Source organism: Lactuca serriola, chromosome 2 (assembly GCF_051521515.1).
Source record: "Lactuca serriola cultivar US96UC23 chromosome 2, Lser_US96UC23_V15, whole genome shotgun sequence".
Taxonomy (NCBI): Eukaryota; Viridiplantae; Streptophyta; class Magnoliopsida; order Asterales; family Asteraceae; genus Lactuca; species Lactuca serriola.
In genome coordinates, this window is record NC_136409.1 from 163726370 (window position 1) to 163745166 (window position 18797).

An 18797-nucleotide genomic window follows, 5' to 3' on the forward strand; every position below is an offset into this window, starting at 1 on the left:
TGATTAATTATTTTGACTAAATTGATAAATTGTTTTGCAAGAAATCGTTAAATAAATCAAATATGGATAATTATGTGATTAATTGTTAATTTAGATTATTTGTTATTTGATCCTTGTTGTTATGAAAAGTTTCATATTTTCCCCTTAGGTTTTATAGTTTAAATTTGAACCCAAAAGTTTTGTTGTTTTGAAATTTAAATAGTTAAAACCCTAATGTTTTGAAAAATGTTTCAAAACTTGCCCTCAAGTTTTGGAATTTAAAAGTTGATTAAAAGTTTAATTAGGAATGTTAAATTCTAAAACTCTAGTATAGTTTTGAAAAAGTTCAAATCATACCCTTATGGTTTTATTAATTAATTAAGGTGTATAATTAAAAGAGGTTTAATAAATCCATAAAAGTTTAGGTTTACAATTTAATTGAATTAAAAGTATAATTGTTAAATTAGACCACCTAGTATTTTGAAAGTATAAAATACACCCTATACTATATATAACATTAAAAGTCTAACATTATATATATGTATGAGTAAAAGTCAGTCTTACCGTTCGTAGGCCTCATTCACGAAGCTGGTCTATAAGGGGTGTTTAAGGAAATTGCCTATAAAATGGCGATTGAATGGGTATCCACTCTTACCCACCGCACTCTTGACTAGTGGAGGGTCGTTAGCCAAACGGGTAGGATGGGACAAAACCTTCCATTATAAGTATAATGAAATATAAAAGTAACTAAATGTTTTCATAAAATTCCCAATCTTAGTTACTTTGGTAAAAGTGAATTGATGCAATTCCATGAAATTACACTTTGTGCCCTTGCGAAGACGTTAGTGGAGCGTGTGTGGTTTACCGGCACACTAAATGGTTCTAAGCAAAGGTAGCAAAGGGTGACTCAATGTTTGTCATAGTTTAGTGGAGCGTGTGTGGTTTACCGGCACATTGAATATGTGACTGTAACATGTGAGGGCACCATGTAAGTTTGCATGGTTATTCACACCCGCTTTGTGATCCTCGGCACCCCAGTCACAAACAAGAGGGGCATATCGAGATTTAAACATGCCATTGAAAGTTCAATGAATCTCATAGGATCTAGGAGTTTTCATAGATTTAAAACTTAAATTTCTTTTTCATTTTTCATGGTGGAAATTAGTGAATCGTCATTCACTTACCTTCTAATGTTCTGCATTTGGGTTACGGCATCCCTCTCCCGAGTTGTAGAATATTGTGTTGGGTCCTAGCCTTAGTATCTCATTTGGGTGATTTACTAAGGACTCAATCAATCAACTAACTTGAATTCGTTTTCTCCCATTTTGTAGATGTCAAAGTTTGACAACTATGGTCTTCTCAAATCCCGTGGAACAAGCATTCCACATGAAGATGATATTCCATGATACGATTGAGGAACAAGAGATCATGCTTCACTTCCTCCTCCTCCTCCAATTATTCTCCCTAACCCACAAGTTCAAAGGCTTGAAAAGTTCAAGATCACTCAAGCCCTTTTGGCAAGTAAACATAAAGAAGGAAAGACGGTGTGTGCACACGTCCTAGGGATGAAGTCACACATTGATAGGTTAAGAACGTTAGGATCCGTTGTCTATAAGGAAATGGCTGTTGATTGGGTTCTTCAGTCACTTCCTAACTCATATAGTGAGTTCGTAAGAGAGTACTATATGATGAACTACGGCATGACCCTTATAGATCTCACCTATACGCTTATTGTTGTTGAATCAGCAATGATTTGGCACAATAGAAAATCAAAGTTGATTGGTGAATCTGCCTTCGAGACCTCTATGGATATAGACAATGGCAACGAAAGACATGCTATGATCGAAAAGTTTGATCACAAGAGAAAGGCAATGTCTGAAGTAGTTCCATGTCATGTTCCAAAAGAGTCAATTTGCTTTTATTGCCAAGAGAAAAGGCATTGGAGACGACGCTGCCCTATTTACCTAAGAGATCTAAGAGATGGGAGAGTCAAAACGTATGGCTTTGCTTTAGGTAAAATCCATTCACTAACTCTTTTAAGCTTCTATTCTAGATTCTTAATACATAATGTGATAAGATTACAATTGATGTTTTGTAGGATCGAAGAAAAGAAAGGAAGCTTAAGGGAAGAAGTGAGCAAAATCTAACCGTGAAAGAATGGATTTCGATCGCATTTCTCGAAGATTAGATTCTTGAGCTACTAGTTAGAGTTAGAATTAGATTGCTAAGAAAGATGCATTAGCATAGTTTTTCAATGAATTGCATTGTAAGGACAAAATTTTTCCGCAATAAAATAAATTTTGATTTATCCTTGCAATGGCGTATATGAAAAATTGATGTTTGAATGTTTCTATTAGCAATAATGGAGTTGATTCTTAATTATGTTGTTTATGGAAATGTCGAGAATTTACCAAATAGGGAGAGTTTCTCATCGCCCAAGTTTCAATTGGACTGAAACTTGGAATCATGCAACTTGGTTGCACGATGAATGAGAAATTTCATATTTGTAAATAAGACTAATTCATTGACAAAGTGTCAAGTGAAGGACTAGGAGATCGAGCACACAAAGTAGCGTGTTAATCAAGTCCACCATAAGAGTAACAAAATATTCGTCATGATTTACTAAAGGTTTAGTAAATATGATTATACTTATAAGATTAAGTGTAATTCTGAATTGATTGAAAATGTTTAAATCAATAGCAGAACGAATAAGAAGAATCAAGAAGGCTGAAAGATAAAATTTTTTACATTCTAAGAAGAAGGGAGAGTACCTTTTATGCTTTATGATAGGTCTTAATGATTAAGAACCGTATCTCAATTGATTCTCTAAATGAGTCTTAGTACAATTGTATGTCTAAGAAGAGGAATCAAGAATTGAAGAAATGGTTAAATCAATAAGTCAATCATACTTCGTTCCAATAACAGGTCTTAAAGTTAAGATTGTGACATCGAGTGAAAAAGTAAGGTTTATAACATTCATCAAATGTGGAAAGTTGTGATGTCTTGGATAAGACAAAGACCAACTAGGACCAATTTATGAAGTATTTTGATATGAGCTACACTAACTCTTGGATATTTGTTTGTCAAGAAATGGTTATTGACAAGAGAATCTTATATGTCAAGGAGTAAGTGGGAGTCTTAATGGTCTTGAAAGGTTTCAAGAACAGATCAAATAAACCTTATCGATCAACACTAGCACATGAGTTGAGGTTTACAACCTATCGTGTTGACATTATTTTGTTTATGTGCCAATCCAATCGAGTTAATTATGCATGTGAGTTCTATGAGTTCTCATTTTGAACGCATAAAAGGCATAGCACCTTAATCAATGAAAGGTACATTGATAGGAAAGGGTGAGATGCTTAACTACTTGGAAGACATGGTGGGCAGCTGTGCTACCATAAGGCAAGAAATCAAGATTAAGAAAGTTCGGTCCATATGAGTTTGAATTCGTCGTAAACTTTGGTTTTGACAAATTCACATGGATAGGAACAAATACACCGTTTAAATCTAAGTGTCATAAGATTTCCTCCTTCATGAAAATGATTGTGAGGAAATGCTTTCACTAAGAAAGATTTTAAGAAGATAGTGATTGTAAAATTGCATTCTCGAATTCGATTATGGTCACGGTATCCCTTTCCATAATTTGAATTGTGAGGTTTGGCAATTAGTCTTAAGTGTTTAGACACACAGATGAACTATCGAAGGAAAAGGTGTATAAGTTCAAGAAGCCTTGATAAAAGATTATCAAAGCACTAAGTATTAGAAACATGAACTTAAGAAAATTCAATAAGCATTGTTTTTCTGAAAGTTAAGATGTTTATGAATACATGTCGAAGCTAGTGGGAGCATAAGTGTTATGTTCATAATAATCATCATGATAGTGGGAGCATAAATGTTATGATTGTATGATTATTAAGGCAAGTATTGCAAGTTGGCAATATTAATTATAGAAAACAAGAGTCATACTTTGCAAAGTTGTAAGAGTTGAAAGGTTGTTTTACTATAATTAAGGGAGAGAATGTTATGCTTCATTTCAAATCTAAAGGCTTAGGTTGTGGAATGTTAATAAAATTTAGTCAAAGGTACACAGTGTGTTCTTAAAATTTCGATTATGATTACGGAATTCTTCTTCACAATTCGAATTTTGAGAACATAGCAAATAAAACATTATGCGTCGTGTCCCATACGCTTCGGGTATAGGATCGATTGCAAATGCTTTAATGTTTGACCATTCTAAAATTTTCAAATGTCTAGCGCATTTAGAGGGAAAAGGGACTAGAATCGGTTTTGACTAAAATAATTATGCAACTATCAAAGGACAATCCAAAGTTTGACGAGGATTGGTCGCTTATAAGTAGTTGGAAGCATGGTATTGGATGGACCATATCAACATTATTATGAATAGAAAAGATTCTATTAAGAATGAGTTGTCTTATGGAAATTATGGAAATGTTTCCATATTGGATGGACCATATCGACATCATTACGAATAGATAAGATTCTATTAAGAATGAGTTGTCATATGGAAAATATGGAAGCGTGTCCATATTGGGAATTGAATATTGAAAATCTATGACTAGATTAGAAACTTTTATGCAAAAGGATGTTCAAAGGAATGTACTTTGAGTGAGAGACATCATATCTAAGGAATTTTCTTGTAACAATCTCCGATAGAGGACTTTGTAATATCATTGGCAATAGTCTTTGTGATTTTGGTGCAGTGACATTACGAAAGGTTAGAATGTTAGAATCTAGCATATTCTATAAGTAGCAAGAATTTGATATTCTTTAACTTATGGAAAAAGAATTTGGAGTTGTGAAATGAGAAAGATTAGAAATGTGTTCAATTTGATCTATTTCACAAAGTAAGAACCATAGGTAAACATTGTGTGCATGCTAGGAGCATGGAACAAGTGTAATAATTCAAGTAAGAAGTTGATTACCCGAAACAACAAATAATGAGTAATCAATATGGTGATAAATAAAAGGTGTTTTATTTATACTCAAAGGTTTGAGGCCATATGGGATTAGTATTATTCTTGTGTTTCACTTTGCATGTTTTGACTTCCAGAATAATTGAGTTTATTAAGAATAATCGAATTATTCGAACGGGCCACAGTCGTTCATATGTTGGAAGTAGGTATGAATAAAGACTGTCGTGAATTGGTGTGTGGATTGTCTAAAGATCATTAAAACATAAGCAAATGTTTGCTGCAACGTTCATGAGTGCTTATGAATATGAATTTGAGCATTGGATTAAACCCAAGCTCACTTGGATCACTCCATGGATTGTGTCACGAGTGATTAGTGAGACGATAACATCTTATATTCTTGAAACTGAGATGTGTGAGCTGTATCTTGCAAATCGGTTGCACATTGATAATATGTAAACGCACTAGTAACTTGGTGTTATAAAACATATCGTTGTGTGTAATTCGGTGGGTGAGTGCAAGCAAGCGTTGTATCAAAGTTTATCCGTTCCTTTTATCCAAAGTAGGATAAAAGCAATATCTTTGGGCCCCTCGATGATTTAGTGATGACAAACGTAAATGCTCGGCCGGGCTAGGGCTAATTTGATTTGTTCAATTAGTCAGTCGTCATAAATCGGGAATCGAGATATAGTACAAAAGAGAATGATTAGAAATCATGTCTCATACGATATCTAGAATGGAGGAATATATGATCCCTTATCTAAGGACACGTGTATCTGATAGGTTCAGAGTTGACAGCGGCTTTTGAAAGCTACGATTGCAGATCAGGAACTTAAAAAGTTAGATAATGGATTTTACCTGAAGTAGAGCCATACGTCTTGACTCTCCCATCTCTTAGATCTCTCAGGTAAATAGAGCAGCTTCGTCCCCAATGCCCCTTCTCTTGGAAATAAAAGCAAATGGACTCCTTTGGCACAGCACATTGGACAATCACAGACTTAGTTCTTTCTAGACTTCCAATGTTGCCAGTGTCCATTGAAGTTTGGGAGTTTGATTCACCATACAAATTTGCTTGACCAGCATGCCAAATCATTGCTGATTGAGCAGCTATAAGCAAATAGGTGAGATCAATTAGGGTCATGTCGTGGTCCATCATATAGTATATTGGATTGGTGTCTAAGTCCATAACTATTTTGGTATGTACTTGACCCGATGGTGCATGGTCCTTTTGGGTTGCCTTTACCAAAGCAACTTGATTGGAGAAATAAATAGAGAGAGAGGTTATTATGATTTATTAATATGTTATAAGAATAATATATTAAAGGAGAAATCATATTTGTTTAATTAATATTGGTCAATAATTAATTAAGAATTAATTTTGTGATCAAATGTAATTAATTAAACTAGAGGGGCTGAATTGTAATTATGTGATAGTTACAAAATAAGGTAAGGGTTATCCTAAGGATATGTTGGACGAATTTGAGGTGATAAGGGCCTTAGAATTCGACCATGATAAGGATTCAAGGCTTATCTTATGGGTTGCTTGGTAAGCAAGCAACTAGATAAGGATAAGGACTGAAACCCTATCTCTACACCTATATAAACCCCCTTTTGCTCTTGATTTCGTCCAGACCTTCCCAAGGCATCTTAGGGACGAAATCTTATACCTCTCCTCTCTCTTTATACCTTCTCCATTTGCTCTTGGTGTTTGTAAGCCATTAGAGGAGTGACACTTGTGACTCTAAGCCTTCCAAAGTCAATACAAGGAGATTTGGGATTGTTATTGCTACATAACAATCAAGGTAACATTATAAACCTATTCTCATGTTAAGATGATAACTTAAATGTTAGAATTAGGGTTTATAGTCTTGGATAACTTGCATGTACAATAGAGAAACCTAGATCCAAGCATTAGGGTTTGTATGAGCACATAGGATGTCTTATGACTAAAACCTATCATAGTACTCTCTAACGAACTCACTATATGTTTCAGGAAGTGACTGAAGAACCCAGTCAACAGCCAACTCACTTGAAATCTCGACACCCAACATGTTTAGCCTATCAATGTGTGACTTCATCTCTAAGACGTGCGCACACACAGGTTTCCCATCTTCGTGTTTACTTGCCAAAAGGGGTTGAGTGAGCTTGAACTTTTCAAGCCTTTGAACTTGTGGGTTGGGAGAACAATTGGAGGAGGTGGAGGAAGTGAAGCATGACTCTCATTTGCTTGATCGTATCTCGGAACGTCATCTTCATTTGGAAAACTTGTTACATGGGATTTGGGAAGACCATGATTGTCAAAACTAGACATCTACAAAACGGGAGAAAGTTCAAGTTAAGTTGATTAGAATTCTTGATGCAACACCCAAATGAAACATCAAGCTAGGATCCAACACAATACTCTACAACCTAGAAGAGGGATGCCATAATCTAGTTGCAGAATATTTGAAGGTAGGTAAATGACGATTTACCAATTTCCACCATGAAAAACAAAAAGGAAGATTAAGTTTTAAATGAATTGAACCTCCTAGATCTTTTGAGATTCATTAAACTTTTCAATGGCATGTTTAATATTGATTATGCCCTACTATTTGTGACTGGGATGCCGAGGATCACAAACAAGGTGTGAATAACCATACGAATCACATGGTGCACCCAATGCTACAATCACCTAATCAATGTGCCGGTTAGCCACACACGCTCCATTGATCTATGACAAACATCGAGTCACCCTTCGCTACCAATGTCATCCCCAAATTAGTGTGCCGGTTAACCACACACGCTCCACTAATGTTTGACAAGGGTACGAAGTGTAATTCTATGGATTAGCATATAATTTCACATTTTTCCTAAAGTAACTATGATTTGGGAATTTGAAAAAGCATTTAGTTACTTTGTACTTCATTATACTTATAATGGAAGGTTTTTGTCCTATCCTACCCGTTCGGCTAATGACCCTCCACTAGTCAAGAGTGCGGTGGGTAAGAGTGGATACCCATTCAATCCCCATTTTATAGGCAATTTCCTTAAACACCCCTTATAGACCAGCTTCGTGAATGAGGCCTACTAACGGTAAGACTGACTGTTTACTCATACATATATAATATTAGACTTTTAACGTTATATATATTATAGGGTGTATTTTACACTTTTAAAATACTAGGTGGTTTAACTTAGTAAATTATACTTTTAATTTAATTAAATGTAAACCAAAACTTTATGGGTTTATTAAATCACTTTTAATTATACACTTTAATTAATTAATACAACCATAAGGGTGTGATTTGAACTTTTCAAATTACTAGGGTTTTAGAATTTAACATTTCAAAATTAAACTTTTAATCAACTTTTAAATTCCAAAACTTGAGGGCAAGTTTTGAAACATTTCAAAACATTAGGGTTTAACTTATTTAAATTTCATAAACAAAACTTTGAAGTTCAAATTTAAACTATAAAACCTAAAGGGTGCAATTGAAACTTTTTCACATCACAAAGGATCAAATAACAAATAATTTAGTCATTATCTATATTTGACCTAATCTTATTTTAGTCACTAGATAATTACCAAATAATTTGAAATAATCCATATTTACCATATAAACAACCAATATTTAAAAGATTTGATATTATCTATAGTTTTGGCAAGGATAGTCACTAATTTAAGATAAAAAACGGATTTTAACTTCAAAAAACGAATTAGGCATTAAATCCAAGTCAAAACAGCAGCTAAATCCCGAAATATCCTCTGCTTGGCACACAAACTCGCCGAGTCAGACCTGGACTCACCGAGTAGGGCCAACTCGCCGAGTCCAGATACTGACTCACCGAGTTGAGTCGGGCAGAGGCCAAAAAATCGATTTTTAGCAAACAAAACAGTTAAGCATCACATACAACTGAAACAAATCAAGGCTCTGATACCACTGATGGGTTTTAGGCATAAGAACAATCCAATGTGCTCATACAAACCCTAATGCTTGGATCTAGGTTTCTCTATTGTACATGCAATGAATCCAAGACTAATAAACTTAGATCTAACATATTATAAACTGAATTAGGGTTTAGAGAATTACCTTTGATTGTTATATAGCAATAACAATCAATTCCTTGCTTGGATTGACTTTAGAAAGCTTAGTGCCTCAAGTGCTGCACCTCTAATGGAGTCACAAACACCTTATGCAACTTGGATGAAGAGGTGAAGAAAGGAGGCTGCCCAAAAACGACTAGAAACCCTAGAGAATTAGTTGTCCATGTTTTTGGGGCCTAAGGGGTCCTTTATATACTTGTGTGGGCTGCTAGGGTTTTAGTCAAAATCCTAATGGACAACTTAAACTCTAAGCAGCCCATGGAACCTTCTGGATAAGGCCATGGACGAAAATATGATGGTCTCCCATCATAATTTCATTCACCCCTTGTTCCTTTAGCATTCCTTAGCCCAATAACTCAATTATCCAATAATTGCAGTCTAGTCCCCTAAATTTAGTTAATCTCTTTTAGCCACAACAATAATTCTTAATTAATTCTTGACTAATATTAATTAAACAATATGATTTCTCTTTTAATATATTATTCTCATAATATATTAATCAATCATATTTAAACCTTTCTTTCCTTAATGCATCCTACATATTGCTATGGTGAAGGCAACCCAAAAGGACCATGCTCATAATCGGGTCAAGTACATACCAAAATAGTTATGGACTTAGACACTAATCCAACACTTACTTTAATTGCTTGCTATAACATCCTACATGACAATAAATGTATCAAAGCCATCAAAGAAATATTATTTTTTTCTTCTTTTGGTTAAATATATAAATTTGCAACAAACTTTGTTTTATTTGTTTATCATAGCATCCTACTTGTAGATTGTGAATTCACTCCAAGTTGTATTATGAATCCAGGCACTTAAAAAGGTATTAATTAAGTTGTTCATTATTTACCTTTATTTTTGGGTATATTTATCGTTCCTTTATTACATATTCTTTACATCTTACTAAACTAATGTAAACATGTGACTCTTTTAACTCAGGATATGACGGTTTACTTAATATGTGGAACACCAATACTAACAATAACACCAACACTAGTTTTCTTTTTCATCTTATAGTTTCATTGGTATCTTGCTTTGATCAATGTTTAAAAATGTAAACATTACAACGAAAAGGATAAAAAAAAGGTGGCAATAGTAATCAACAAACCTATTTGCTTTGAACTTAGGTTTTACTTGCAAAAAATAATAATAACAATAGTAATAAAAATAATTATTGGAACAGGATTTGGTCGAAGGTACCATTTTTTTATAAAAAATATTAGCACATTCTGGAATTTCCATAGACCTTGTATCGTAGAAAGATTCATGTTTCCAAACAATCTTTCTGATTCTTGTAAAGACTTGATATGTCCACCCAAAGCATGTAAATCCGCAGCTTCGAAGTGTGAAGATTAGAAATTAGCAAAGCTGAATAGGGTAGTGGGAGAAGAAATAAAACATCAAACCCATTGAAAATAAAAGCACGATTCAAAGCAAAAAGGTTGCTCACCCGAAGACCACCATGAACCTTCTGCGCCATCACCTTCTTCCAACTTACCCAAGTCATTTTATTTTTTTAGAAATCAGCCCCCAAAAAGAAAGAATCTCTCATAGATTCTAGGTTTTTAAGAACACCTTTCGGATCCTTAAAATAGAAATAAAATAAGTGGGAAGAGCACCCAAGACTGATTTTAACAATGTCAATCTATCACCCACGGAAAGAGATTTAACTTTACAATTTGACAGCTTACAAGTAACTTTACAAATAGCATCACTCCAACCTTCCACCGGAGACATATTTTCCCATAGGAAGACCTGAATAATTAAACAAGAACTTGCTAGCCACACAACCAATTGAAGCGGTCATCTCATCTAACACTGATTGATTGACACCGATAACCATAATGTGACTTTTATGAGTATTAATTTGAGATATGAGATTAGGTAAAAACAATGAAGCATTCTAATGATGGTCACAACATTTTCCTTAGACCAATAGCCAAAGAAGATAACATCGTCCGCATAAGACATGGGAGACAAAGGAAACTCGATCATCACTTCCCAGTTCCCATAAAAGTCCTATAAACAATCCTCTGTTAGAAACTTTTTGGTAAGCAATGTGTAAACTTTCCATGAAGAGGATAAATCAAGAGGGGGCGAGGAGGTCTCCTTGGTGCAAACCACGATGAAACTAGAACTCATCCGTTGGGGGCACCATTAACTAAAACAGATCCCATAGACGAGGACATATGTACATGTATAAACTTTATGTATTTAAACATATCAATATACATGAATAGTAATAGCTTGAATCCTTAAAATACAATAGAGTTTTATAAGGTGCTTGTTATAATATACAATGTCACAAAAAAATCCTATGTTTTTGTACCATGCAAGATGTGTTGCAGGGACTACTTATTTTATGGTAAAATAACCATACTATGTATACGAAAAGTTTATGCTAGTTTATTTGTAAAAATATGGTAAATAATGTTTTTTAAAACTAGATTTATTGTATTTTCGCATAAAGGATAATATATTTGTATAAACAAAACATATAGGCACATGTATCACCATACTCCCCCCCCCCCCAAAGTAATTAAAAATATTAAAAAGTGGTCGTAAGCACTCACGTTTGAAGCGTGCGTTCCATTTGTTTGAATTCGGTTTTTTTGAGAAACTTGTCGTGAGAAACCGCAAATCCATCATTCTTGAACCTTGAGATACTCTCAGGACCATTTCATAATAAATTTAAACTATTGGGGGTCGTTTCGGTAATTTAATTAACAAAAATAAGATTGCTTTGGTTAAAATAAATAAAAGGAGGGACGAAAATGATTCAAATAGGATTAATTTTTGAATATTCATATAAGTTTTGCTAAAAATAACCAAGGAGGGGCTTTTTTTGAATAAATGGGTCCAATATTTGTGGGTTTCCGATTGATTTCAAATAAATGTTTTGATAATGGTCCATTTTGTCATTTTTAATAGAATTTAAAAGGGATTAGCGCTTTTATGAAAAGGATTCTCATCCAGGGACTAATTGTGTTTAAAGGTCCAACTTAATAAAAAGTTAGGGCTTTTTATGCCCGTTTCCTTTTGTTTATCGGGCAAAGGGAAGAACAACTACAAGCAGACGAACGAAGAGAGGGAAGAAGAGACACGAAGGCAACGACCATACGCCCCCGATATTGGCTAGATTCGGGGAAAGAGAAGCTCGGAAACGGAAGGGAGGTGGTCTCGGTGTTGGTAATCGATTGAACGAGGGGGCTTCTCTGGTGTCTGGCCGAACCGAAGGAGGAGAAGAGACGAAAGCAACGAAGCTCTCTCTTTCTCGTCTAGCTGTGAGGCGCGAATGAAGAACGAGGTCCGAAGGAGAGTCCGTGAGGGGATAGGTCAGCAGCAACGTCGTGGTAGGCCTCAGTAGGGATTGGCAGCAAGGGTCATCGGAAGGAAAGGAAAGGTACGAGGTTAAGGAATCAAAAGGGGTTGTCGCCTCCCGTGTTTGCTCCGGGGAAACACCCACTTCGGTGGGTTTTGCTCGACCGAAGGAGAAGTGGAGGTTGTGAGGGGTGGGCTATTTGGGATCGGTGGTGATAGGTAGCCTTCCTGTTATTTATTTATTTGTTTTTTTTTTGATTTGGTATCCGTAAACATGTTGATGAAATAGACAGGAAATTCGATCAAGGGTGTTTTATTTCCTTTTTTTTGTGGTTATGTGTGAGTGTGTGTGTGTGGGTATTTGGGTTTTGGTGTTTGACAGGGGAAAATGAAGAACGAATGTTGGAGGTTGCGGCTTGCCAACAATATAAAAGAAGAACAAAAAGGGTACGAATACTCTGATTATTATTTAGACAAACTTGTAGTATTTCTTTTGGCTAGATGAACACTACTAAGTTGTACAATTTTTTGGTAAACAGTATAAGTTTCATTTTGTTTTGGCTGTCAATTTCAGATTCATGTATCCAAACAATCTTTCTGATTCTTGTGAAGACCTGATATATCCACCCAAAGGATCTAAATCTGCAGCTTTGAAGTGTGAAGATTTGAAATTAGTAAAGTTGAATAGGGTGTAATTTTTAGTTAAGTTTATATAATTTTTTAAATTTTAGTTTAATGAAAAATAGTTGGGTATTATTAATCTTTTTTTTTTAAATTTTTTAGTTAAAATTTTTAAAAATTATAAAGATTTTTTATATTAAATACGAATACTATTTGGTGAAATTTTGGAAGGTGAGTATTTGCTTAAAAGAAAGGAAGTAAAATGTTAAGAAGGATAATGATGTGGTTGAGATGATCTGAAAGATTAGGATGCAACATCTTAGTCCAGTTTTATTGAATTATAAAGATTTGACGATGCATTGCAATTGTAACTAAGAGACTATACGACTACAAGGTGAGGGAAATATGAGTATATGACAAAGCACTCTATGTTAATGCCGGATGTGATTCCATTCCATCTATGTTTCATATTGCGTTATTAGGTAACATAGAATTACAAGATTCCAAACAAAGTGTTGTTCCATTTAAGAAAGGGGACTTGGTTATAGTGAAGTTGCAACCACATCACTTGAAAACTATGCCCAACAAGCTAGAAAAAAAAAGGTATATTGGAGTTTTCCGATTCTAAAAAAATAGGGAGTTTACATGCAGGTTGAAATTACGGATTGATGCTCAAATTCATGATGTTGTTCATGTTAGATTGAAAAGGAAAAATTATGGGGAAGTCGTTGGAATTTCCTTTTCCATTACCATTAGATTTTATTTACTATAGTCCGGTCACGTATATGGGATAAAGTAGTGGTAAATCAAGAGGGACAAATTAAACATCAGTTTATAATTATAGCATGGAAAGTAATGCGTTACATTTATGTTTTGCTACCTGGGAAGATGTAGAATGCTTCTTAAAAATTTATTATGATTTCAACCTTTAGGACAAGGTTAAGATGGAATGAGAATATTGGTACAAGTTAAGAAAATGACACATCAGACAAGGAAAATTCAGTTGGAAGAGAGAATTTGTTAAAGTAACCAATTTACCAACTTGATATAGAGGATAGTTACATTGTAACATAATTTGTTGTAAAAAATTGACTTTTAGATATAAATAGTGAAAGACGAAAAGGGCAAAAGTACTTTACATGCTAATTAATGTGATTCATTCATTCTTCTTCTCTCTCGTACTTTGAGTCTTTCTCTTTCTCATCTCTTTTGTTTTCTAAATTGACAAACGATTCCTATCATACATGCTATATCATTTCTCCAACATTTATGAAAGAAGAAGTTTAAGTAGTGATATAAATTATCAGGAATTTGAAAAGGTAATGATGGAGGTAGGTGAATTTGAAATCTAAATTCGTGTTTCAGTTTTGGATATTGATTCATCTGTGTGTCAATAAAGTATGGGTGTGTAGCTCGTTCATTGAACATGTCACACTTCCAATCCGGAACGGTGGAAACATTAGGGGCGGAGGACATCATGTACAGTATCGCAACAATGCATAATAGTAATCAAAGTACAACAACCATTCTATTAACAAAGTATAAGGTTTACATCTGTGTTCAAATCATTGTATATTAACACAAAAAAGTACAAGTTAAAAGACATGAGTCTATAAAGCTCCGTATTCTCAAAACATGTGGCTACATGTTTATTGATTTCTTAAGAATACAAGTAGTTTTGAAAAGAGTATCAATAATTAAGGCGATGAGTTCATAAGCATGTTAGTAACTGAAATGTGTTTTCTTGTTCCTTGATAATGTAAATATGTTTTTCCGAGAAAATCCTATATTTACTCTTGTAGTATGTTGTAAGCAAAACGTGTGAATGTTATTGTACTATGAAGTAGTAAAATGTAGTTTAGTTCACATAAAACCACGAAAAGTATGTTTTCTCAGTACTAAAATAGTATTTTGTATTTGTACTTGTATGCAAACCATGTGTTTGTAATCATCTAGTGTAGTATAGCTTTATTATTAAATAAAACTATGTGAAGTTGTTTACTTATTCAAACACTAATCAATTTGTTCAATACCAAATTGTGAGTTATTATAACCATGCTTGATGACCTAAGATGGCCTGAACACGACGTTCTTCAGGCGTCACAATCGGTATGACATTTTTCACCATAGGCCACCCAGCCTAGCTGTTGAAGGCAAATCTGTTGTAGGATTGTCAGTCCCGTATAACTCTATAGAAAAGTGTCACGTTCTCCCTACAGGAGACTCTGGTTATAATTTCAGGACTTGGTTGGTTGTTAGATATGTACTTGAAGTGTGTCTCACAAATGCTATATTGATGATTACACGTAGAATAATGAAAAGTTACCTTGTAATGAACAAACTGTAAGTATGTTTCATAAACTATATTTAATATAGTTTACATATTTTTTTCTATAATGTACTCTGAATATGTAAAGTAGTGCATAATGTCCATAAACTATACTCATTATAGTTTATATGTTTGTTGTCTGTTTTGTAATCTGAACCTTGAAAGCAATGTGTAGGTTTCATAAACTATACCTACTATAGTTTATATGTTCATGTTTTACTGTAATGAAAACCTTTGTCAAATTTGTAAAATCTATAATATGGTAGTTTCCTTGAAATCCAATGTTTATATCCAAATGGTACTAAAATAGTTTGCATAATTCATATTTTTGTTTAACAAGTTTGAAAACCTTTTTATACTTATATAAATATAGTATTTATTTAATTGTGCTTAAATAGACATTCGAATAAGTAATTCTGCCTCAAGCCAAAACCAAACAAGGAACAGGAAATGAAGTTAAATTACAAATTCTATGTCTGTTGAATCCTAATCATGTAATTTTAATATATATATATATATATATATATATATATATATATATACACACACACACACACACACATATATATATATATATATATATAATTATGATAACGGAAAAAATTATAAACATTAAAAATATTTAGATATTAACACAATTTTTATTGTTTTACACTTGTATTCCCCCCCCCCCCCCCCCCCTAAAACAGTTAAAAATTATGAAAACGTAGGGGTATGAACTCACATTTTGTGAGTGTCCGAGTGAAGATATGGTGTAGTAGATTTAATTCGACAAGTTAGAACCCCTGAAAAAACCGAATCATAATTTCTATTAACATCATATTGATTATAAATTAGATAGTCTAGTAAAGTTTAAAGTGTTAAACAACACTTAATTATTGTAAGAAAACTTACAAAAATTCTTAAAATAGTGTGTGTGTTCTTCGTGAAAGTTAGTGATATTGAGTGTTTCTAGTCCTATATATGAAGATTGAAAGGTGTTTTCGGATGATAATAAGAACAATGGATGATTCTCACATGATCCTAAGAAGATTCAAAGGATTTTCGCATGATAATCAAGAGGATAGAGTGATTTCACATGTGTTCTTGATAGAAAAAGATGAAGATTTTCGGTAGAAAGATGTAACAATAAGCTTATGTTTTCGGTTATATGTATTTATAAATGAAAACATGTGGTGGTTTAGCAGTTCTCGGTCAAGAACATAATCCGAGAAAGGAGTTCTCGGTCAGGAACTCCACCCGAGAAGAGTAGTCTTCGGCTAAGAACTCAAGTCGGCTTCGCATGATTTTGGCCGAGAACCAAGGGGTTTTCGGTCCGAGGTAAGTTTACAGTCGAAGAGGGATTTTCGGTGCGAGGATAAAGGTGTATCCGAGGGTTTTCGGTTGGGAGCTGTTTTCGGTCCGAGACTTAGTAGATACTTGCGAGACTTCTCGGTTTTTGGATGATCTTACTACTTTTTAATTAAAGGTTTATATATACAACCATTATTATTTTAACTTTATTAAATTAACAAAACAATAAAGCTAACTTTTATTAGATATGTTTGACCTTTGTTGACTTTGGTTGAGTTTTACAAGATTGAAAATAACGGGTTGTCACAGAACACCCATACCAAAGTTGCAACTAAGGTCCGTTGATCGAGTTGAACATTTATGATGATGTCAATGTCAATGATGCAAAATATCATATTGAACTGAATCACGTCACATCTTAATATAAATGGAATTAATAGCGAAAAGGATACAGGTATCGTGACCCCAACTCCAAACATAAATATCATCTTAATCTTTACTCAATAAATTTCGTCTTTTGTAAATTTTGCGCTAAAACAATTAATTTTCTTTGAATTAACATATTTCTTAGCTTATAATAGAGATAACTGGATTTTGAACTGCGTAAATTTGAGATTTTTGAATGCGGAAATGAAGAATTGAAGAGCCTGGAATTTATTGGACGATGTCCTTTTGAAAACTCAATTTTGGACGAATAATCTAATAAACTTTTTTAAAAGAAAAACATAAGGTATGTTAACTAACAAATCCCAAACACCCCATCAACATACTTATAAGGGTTATTTTGTTATTTTTAGAGTTACTATTGTCTTAATATGATTGGCAACGAGAGTTACTGACTCCTTCTCAATGGTTAAAAGTGAAAGATGTCATGAAAGAGGATTGGCATCAATTTATTTTCCGAAGTAAGACACGTATTATGGGGTTACTTTGTTCAATGGAATTGGAATAAAATAATAAACATCAAATTCTCGTCTTATTAAATTATAGTGAAGTTTTTAGAATAAAGACCTGATCCAAATATGGAATTTAGAACCCATGGGATTGGCAGTAAAACTTTCGACATAACTATATGTTCACTGTGCATCATAATATCCCTTTTATATTCTGAGCAATTATGAACTCGGATCTACCCTTTTGACATCTATGATGAGCCAAATGATTTGGTCTCCCTTGACCCTCCTATGATTTTTCAATGTGGTAACGAACTAGTTAGGTATAAATCAATAACAGGAGTTAGAAGACAAATTAGTTACAAATGTGTAAGTAGTGTAGGTATTTACTTCTGCCATTTATCCCGTCAACTGATTTTTCCTGCAGAATACTACATCTACACCTTCCAGCAACACCCATTAGATGATTATAATGATGAAAAATTGTTTGTTGAATTAGCCCTAATGAGATTGCAACAAAGAGATGACGAGCTGATGTGTACGGGTGTTGAATCTGTCAAGACCAAATTTGATTCTCAATAGACGTTCCCCCATAAAAAAGAATTAAAAATGGACATGAGTTATGAGCAAATGGTAATTTGGGCACATTGTAACAAACTACAATGTTTTTGAAGCAAAAAAGGTATAGAGCGATGGCTTAAATAGATAATTGTGAAGAAAAATCAAGTAATGAATAGTGCCAATGCCATTCTCATCAAGTGTTTAAACTACAATGTTTAAACACATGTTTGTCGGTAATTTAATCTGAAATTTGTATTGTAACAAATAGATGACCAACGGTTTTTAACAAAATTGGTTACATGAATTGAGATTTAGTCCTAAAGAAGTTGATAGTGTATTTTATATTTGTAATAATCAACTAACCACATATGTAAGTTACACCACGATACTGAGAACTCTGAGTCCTAGGTCTTCTCCTACTCTTTCTCACCTGCTTCTGATGTTGCTGCCCTAATTCTTTTTCGTCTACTACACTTCCATATATAACATCATCGAACCACTGATGTTGCTGCAGGAAGTGATCTGTATCATTCTCCAGAAAGGACTGCATATATTGTCGTTGAGGGAAGTGTAGGAAGACTAGCGTGGAATTGATGCCAATTTGAGAGGCTTAGAAGAGATAGAGAAGGGAAAGATGTTATAAGAAGGAGAATGGAAACGGGTGGGAAAGCATACGGAGGGAGATTAAGATGTGATAAATTGTATATAAGTTTTAATTTGACTTTTTGAGCTAATAGAATTATGGGAAAGTAGTAATAAATAAAATACCGGGTATT

At 33.8% G+C, this 18797-nt stretch overlaps 1 pseudogene across 1 annotated transcript in view; it reads right to left on the reverse strand.

Moving 5' to 3' along the window:
- LOC145089735 (LRR receptor-like serine/threonine-protein kinase FEI 1) overlaps positions 1-18571 on the reverse strand; it is a 30009-nt pseudogene extending 11438 nt beyond the window's left edge. The window contains exon 1 of the transcript XR_013701403.1: positions 18452-18571. The product of XR_013701403.1 is annotated as an LRR receptor-like serine/threonine-protein kinase FEI 1 (transcript). The remainder of the gene's footprint in view (positions 1-18451) is intronic.
- Positions 18572-18797: the final 226 nt, after the last annotated feature.